General features: G+C 31.9%; 1 pseudogene; it reads left to right on the forward strand.

The window, feature by feature from the left end:
- Window positions 1–242: 242 nt before the first annotated feature.
- On the forward strand, window positions 243–359 carry LOC145247081 (5S ribosomal RNA; annotated as a pseudogene).
- Window positions 360–7,414: the final 7,055 nt, after the last annotated feature.

Consider the following 7,414-nt stretch of genomic DNA (forward strand, 5'->3'; position numbering starts at 1 on the left):
TTCCATACTTTGGGGGCAGGCGCGAACACAGACCCCACAATTTTTATGAACCACCGTTCTGCCAGATCAAACATACCCATTCCTGATCCTCGATACATCATCTATTATTATATGCAATCAGTTTTTTTTTAAATAGTCAACCATATAGGAGCCTATTCGTGACTAGACACACACACAGACGTTCAGCTTTATATATATATATATATATATATATATATATATATATATATATATATATATATATATATGGCATAATCACATTGACACACCGGTTCCCGTCAGATCACCGAAGATAAGCAACGTTAAGCCTGGTTGGTACCAGATGGGTGACCATTTGGGAATTCTAGGCGCTGTATGTGCTCTCCGCTTATCTCGGCATTTGCTTCCAGTAGTCCAGTACATTCACCCCACTCGCCGCTGGTATTTAACAATGTTGACTCAGGAGAGATGGGGTTAGAGATTGCGCACCTCCTGCCACAAAAAATTCACGCGCAGGCACCCCTTCGTGAGTATCTATAGTCTGTCAAAGACTGAAGGAGCCTGTTGTTATAAAGAGTCATATCGAGCCGAGGAAAACAAATACATAACAGAGCGGGGAAAAGAAATAGAGAATTAATAAATTCTGCTTCTACATCATACACAGGGCCGCTCCAAACATCAACTTAATATTTTGGAGGCCTTATTTGTAACAAGGCGAAAACCCTCCTTCTGTAGGCAAAAAGTGGTCTTCCATAAGTCAGAATTTCTTTTAAGAGCTATAGAAAAAAACAAAACAAGAAAAAAAAAAAAAAAAAAAAAAACTAATGTCGTCAAGATATTTAGTTTTTGTTCTGCTATTACTCGCAGATATGACCCCCCCCCTATTTGTAATATTGGCGACTTTGCTCTTCTCTCGTAAGAAAAAAAAGAAATCTTTTCCCATTGGTATTTTTTCTTTCCCCATTCAATTATTTATTGAAACGTAAAATACCGATGTTTTACGTTAAATGTTATTCATTTCCCTTCTTGAAAATGAGTCGGTCGGAAGATACCTCGAATGTCATCTCTTTATTCGAATAGTTTTTACTATTAAATATCATAACGTTTTTATTATTAATTCTCTCTTCACCCATGTTTTATGTGTATTAGTTGTCGCTGACATGTCTTCATTCATATTTTTAAACACACGCACACACACAATACATACACACAGCTATCTATCTATCTATCTATCTATCTATCTATCTATATCTATCTATCTATCTATATATATATATGTATATAATAGCTTTCATGTGTGTGTGTGTGTGTGTGTGTGTGTGTGTGTGTGTGTGTGTGTGTACACCTCTCCTACAGCCCAAACCACTGGATCTATCATGATCAAACCTACTATGATGACGGTTCCTCAGCTAGGAATCGTGCACACTTTTTTTTCAAGGTCAAGTTCAATAGTAAAGGTCATGGCCGATGTGTATACAGCCCATACCATTGAATAGATCATGACCAAACTGGGCATGATAAGTGTCTCCGACCTAGGGATAGTGCATATTATATTTCAAGGTCAAGGTCAAATATGCATATTCATAATGATTTTTAAAATTGTATTTCACCTTTTAATACCATATCATTGATTGATTGATATAATAATGATGAATGATTTTGCGTTATGAAACAGGTGCTGTCAAGAATTGTGTATGTCACTATACTTAAACGAATAAATTGTAAGATGGTCAACATCTTGAAATTTGAAATATAGACTTTTGTCATTTATATATATATATATATATATATATATATATATATGTATGTGTGTGTGTGTGTGTGTGACATAGTATTTATCGATATGTATGATCATGAAATTGTATTCATCGATATAAATTATATTTATAATTGTATCATAAAATTCTGTTTCAATTTTAATTCTCTGACAGTCCAAAATAAATGGAAGAATATTTTTATTATGCCCATTAAAATAAGAACGATTCGTCACGCAGGGAATGTTAAGATTTTATCGGTTCAGCCTGTGAACATTTCATATCCGCCATCTTTTTATGACCAAATCCGATTATGAAAAAAAAAGTCTTGACACGAGAGAAATCGTATGCAAATGTTTTGCGTTATATTTAAACTATTTTGTCATCTCGAAATAATTGAAATGTAATGTGTACAAGCAATTGGAGAGTGCATATCTCCACCAAATTTATCTCTTATATGCCACCCATCGTATTTGACAAGAATATTCTGTTATATTTTTATAAGGTTTAAAAGAATAAATGCGCCAAAGTCATATTTATAGGGTAACAGTATTCACGAGACTTCACTTCATGTAAAGTTCCGGTCGCGCTGAATTATTTTAATTGAGAAACCATTTGTATTATGGAGGATTGGTGGTTGAAATCGTTTCTGGATTATCAAATTCGTCAGACCGGTGCAAGTTCAGTATCATCTTACTTATAATTTCATTTTTTTATTTTGCGTATGTCACTAATTTGAAATATTTTCCACTTGGAAAATATTTGCGTTAATCAATTAATGAAATGTCTTTGAAATTAAATCTTGAGCTTGATAGATCGTCGCACTGTACGTCTATCAATTACATTTGAAAACGTTTCGATACTGTCTCCACCTTCACAGCAAATGGTGTAGCTAATCATTTTTATGCAGAGGGAAGTCAGCAAATTGTGGGACAAATTTGTTTCTCAAATCCTGGATTATATTTACAAATACGATGTGCCTTCAATAAGTCACATAGGCACTTTCACTTTTATAGATATATAGATATATATAATGCGTGTATGCCTATACTTTATTTATGTGTACGATATCTATCTATCTATCTATCTTTATATCTATCTATCTTTATATCTATCTATCTTTATATCTGTCTATCTATCTATCTATCTATCTATCTATATCTATCTTTATATCCATCTATCATTATATATATATCTGTCTATCTTTATATCTATCTATCTATCTTTATATCTATCTATATCTATCTTTATATCTATCAATCTATCAATCTATATTTGTTAGAATCTAGGTTATAAATCTTATTCAATATGATATATATCTATATATGATACCTTACTTCATTTAAAAAAAAAACAATGGATACCCACTGTAAGGATGTCTGCATGGAAATGCTGTGGTAAAGTTGCGCAATTGTCAACCACACTTCTCCTGAGTTGGCGTTTTTAAATACCATTGGCACGTGGAGATTCAGGACGACTGGAAACAATGTCCAGATAAGCGGAGAGCGCATACAGTGCCTAGAATTCCCAAATAGTCACCCATATGGTATTAGTCAGGCTCAACGTTGCTTAACTCTGGACATCTGACAAGAACCGGTGTACATATATATATACACGCACACACACAAATACACATATGCACACAGACACACACGCAAACACACACACATATAAATATGTTTGTATATGTGTGTATTGTGTGTGTGTATATATATATATATATATATATATATATATATATATATATATATATATATAGGAAATACAAGTTTATATATATATACATATATATATATAAACTTGTATTTCATATATATATATATATATCGCAGAATATAAACATTAATTTTTATTTAAATAATTCAATCAGATTCGGTAGCTTTTTTAATTAAAAGTTCATTCATTAAGTCTCCAGAGTTAATTGAATAATTAGGAGAACATATGATGAAACGATCAGTTGACAGAGAAGATAAATCAAAGATACTCCCCCCCCCAAAAAAAAAAACGAAAAGGAAGTTTAACACTACGAAAAATATTTAATCTCATGCAATATCTACCGCCTTATGAAAGCCTATATCCATCAATCTCTCTGTTTCTGTCTGTCTGTCTCCCTCTCTCTTCCTCTCTCTCTTCCTCTCTCTCTCTCTCTCTCCCTCTCTCTCTCTCTATATATATATATATAGTTGTTTTTGTTTTTCTGATACGTTTTGAATGAATTCAATTATTTACGAAAGTGCATTTTTTTTACCCAATTGCGAGTTGGGAATAATTTTCTCTTTAGCCACTCTGATGAGTCACAGACGACGAAACATGTGTCAGTGGATAATTATATTTTAAAATCAATATGTATATATATATATGTATGTATATATATGTGTGTGTGTGTGTGTGCGTGTGTGTATGTATCTACATGATATTTTAAAACAAATATTAATAATTTTTAAACCTACAGATTAATATTATTAATTGTAGGATGTCTAGTTTTAATCTTAAAATGCCTTGAAGGATTTGTCATCCTTTTGATCTTAGTATAATCATTTATAGTTTTGTGTTATAAAATAAAATATTTTAGTATTGCTAAGGGTAAGTCAGATTATTTTAGGTGTTGACAAATTGAGATGCATGGTAAGCTCACAGAAAAGTGTTGTGGCAGTAAAAACCATGTAGTAATCATTTTATTATTGTCAAAAATGCATTCTCATAAACGGCATGAAGCTGTTATACAACGACGATTTTTTTCTGTGCTTTGGGGCAGAAGTAGTGTTTGTTAACTACACGGTGTAATGCTTTAGAATAATGGATTTTATTTTATTTTACATTTTGTTTATATGCATATATGTATGTATGTATGTATGTATGCATGCATGTATGTATGTGTGTGTGTTGTGTGTAATTAGTACCCTTCTAAACTATATTGAGAGCATTTCAAGGGCTGCTGCGATGAGGGTGGGCTCTCTATACCATGCTAGAAAGTTCCTTACGCCTGAAAGTATCCTGCACCTCTACAAGGCACCCATTCGCCCTTGTATGGAGTATTGTTGTCACATTTGGGCTGGGTCATCTTCTACTAGTCTCTCACACATGGACAGGATTAAAATAAGAGGCGCCAACTTGATATGCTCTGAACGTCCCATCAACGAAATGTTGCATCCCTCTGCCTGTTCCACAAGTATTTTAATAGTGGACGCTCTGACGACTACAAAATCGATGTAAATACCTCCGAAAAACCCGACACGTAGCAAAATCCCTCCCCTACACAGTAGATATCCTTAGATGTAAGAAGCCCTTCTACGCTAATAGTTTTTCCCCCAGAACTGCTAGACTTTAGAACTCCCTTCCGGGTTCCTGCTTTCCCAACTGTACTGACATGCAGAAGTTCAAATATAATGTGTATAGACATCTTTCTGTCAAACTCCCTACATAGTATCCCTGCAACTTATGGTCCCGATAGTAGCCTACATCAAAGTGGCACTGTATCATGGAATTTAAAAAGATTTTTAAAAAATAAAAAAAGTAACGGCTTATTATCACTTTTGAGATATATATTATAGGCTACACGGTAAGTAACATGTGCATGTTATTTTTTTGTGAATCCTAATATTCACTGGGTATATATATATATATATATATATATATATATATATATATATACTGTGAAAGCAAAATGAAGACTTCAAAAAGGGTGTTGATGGCAACAAAAAGTGTATTTCATTTTACGCTACAATTGTTTCCATGTCCAATCGAACAATTTCAAACATAGATATGGAAAAGCCCATTAAATATTAATATATCGCCTAATTTTGTATCCTTATTTAAGAACCGCGCCATGAGAAGTTTTCACAGAAAACCCTAAGCCATTAAAATTTTTTTATATATCCCATTCGTTGAGTTCCTAAATAAGATCTCGTTGTTTCATTATTTCCCAATAATTATTTTTTTATAAAAAAAGTTTTTAATTTTTATTTCTATATTTATGGTATGGTCGTAACAACCTTGCATTAACGTTACGGTTAATTTTAGTTTCGTATTAGTGGCAAGAAATTTTGCATGTTATCGTTATCATAGTACTTAGATTTAAGACCGTTTTAGGTTTGTAGTTTAATTGATTATGAGAATAAAAAAAAAGGCTGTATTATATATAAATCCTTGTACAACATTTCGAGTGAGGTTTTCTAATCTATTATTATTTAATGTTTTAAAATTTATTGTCATTCTACTTGAATGCATTTTCATATCGCTTCTAAAGACAATTATGAAGGGAGATAATCCAATTATGTTGTTAATTGCTACTAGTTAATTCTGTTGGAAACTGGGTCGATTTTTATTTCTTATAACAGCTAAAGGGAGATAATTCAGGCCGTTTGATGTTTTCGGTTCATTGATTACGAGAAATCGTCTATGATTTAATAATTAATTTAATCAGACAGATCCAGAACGCGCTACGATGGCTTATTTAACAAATTAAGGATATAAATTATGTTTTTAATCTTAAAAAATTGTTTTTTTACCCATGAGTTTTACCCACATCTGTTATTAATCACTTATGCTGCTCATGTCTTATAATTCGTGTGTTGTATTCTTGGGTATCTAAATAAAACACTGTATATTCACTAATTATTATTCTGACAGCAAAACCACCCAATGGCTACAAATGTGTTTCACTCCAATGAGAAGATGTCTACTCCTGCATTTATGGGTAAAAACATTTAGAACAGGGAGTAAAGTAAGAGAATAAGTAAATCAGCGTAGATTCTACCAACTTAAGATGTCGGATGACAAAATCAATTAAATTAATTTTCAGCCCCCAAATTGCTCATTTAATTTTTAATAAAACCTTGTTTAATTGTTAAGTTGTTTTATTGATTTGAAGAGGGTATCACTTATTTCACCATCAATACTGCTACAACTGAATGCAAAAATACTCACCGTTATGGAGAAAAATTTCATTTTTAGATGAGCTTTATACTTTATTTATATTTCTTACTCGGTTTAGAATAATAGAAACTATATTCGCATGTTAGATTTGGATCCTTCATTTAGATTATAACATTTCTAGCAATTTATCTCTACATTAAAATTTAATCCTAGCATCCGATGATCCTTATTGTTGTAAAAAGTTATACCTCAGTTACATTTAAGGCGTGATAGCAGAAATCTATTCATGTGAAGACATACCTGTATGGCATCTAGTCTTTTAGTCAAAATTTCCTCTTTGGAATTCACTTTGTAGAACGCGACAAATACACATATTCCTGATTTACATCTTGTTAGAATCTAGGCTATAATTCTTATTCAATATCCTGTTTTTTTAATCACACTGGGATAATATCGTTATATTTAAAAAAAAAAAGTTTTCATCACTCTGTGTATGACATTCTGTCTGTGATGTGAAGTTTCAGATAAAGTCACGAGCGTTGAAGGGTATTTTTGATAAACGCTTGTGCTCTGGAAAGGACTAACATTACCCTTTTCTAATAGATTTTCAAAATATTTTCTCCTTTTTATTTATTAATGAACCAAAATTCATTCGTAAATAAGGAAAAAAATGAATTGAATATGTTTACAATTGAATGATGACAAATATTATGAGAGGATTTATAATTATAAACGAAAATTGGTGATGACAGTTTAATACAAATATTTGTTGACAATGGTTTTCTTGAAAAATAAATGTTCCTGGG

This window comes from Euprymna scolopes, chromosome 24 (assembly GCF_053919585.1).
Source record: "Euprymna scolopes isolate OS-2025 chromosome 24, ASM5391958v1, whole genome shotgun sequence".
NCBI classification, from domain to species: Eukaryota; Metazoa; Mollusca; class Cephalopoda; order Sepiida; family Sepiolidae; genus Euprymna; species Euprymna scolopes.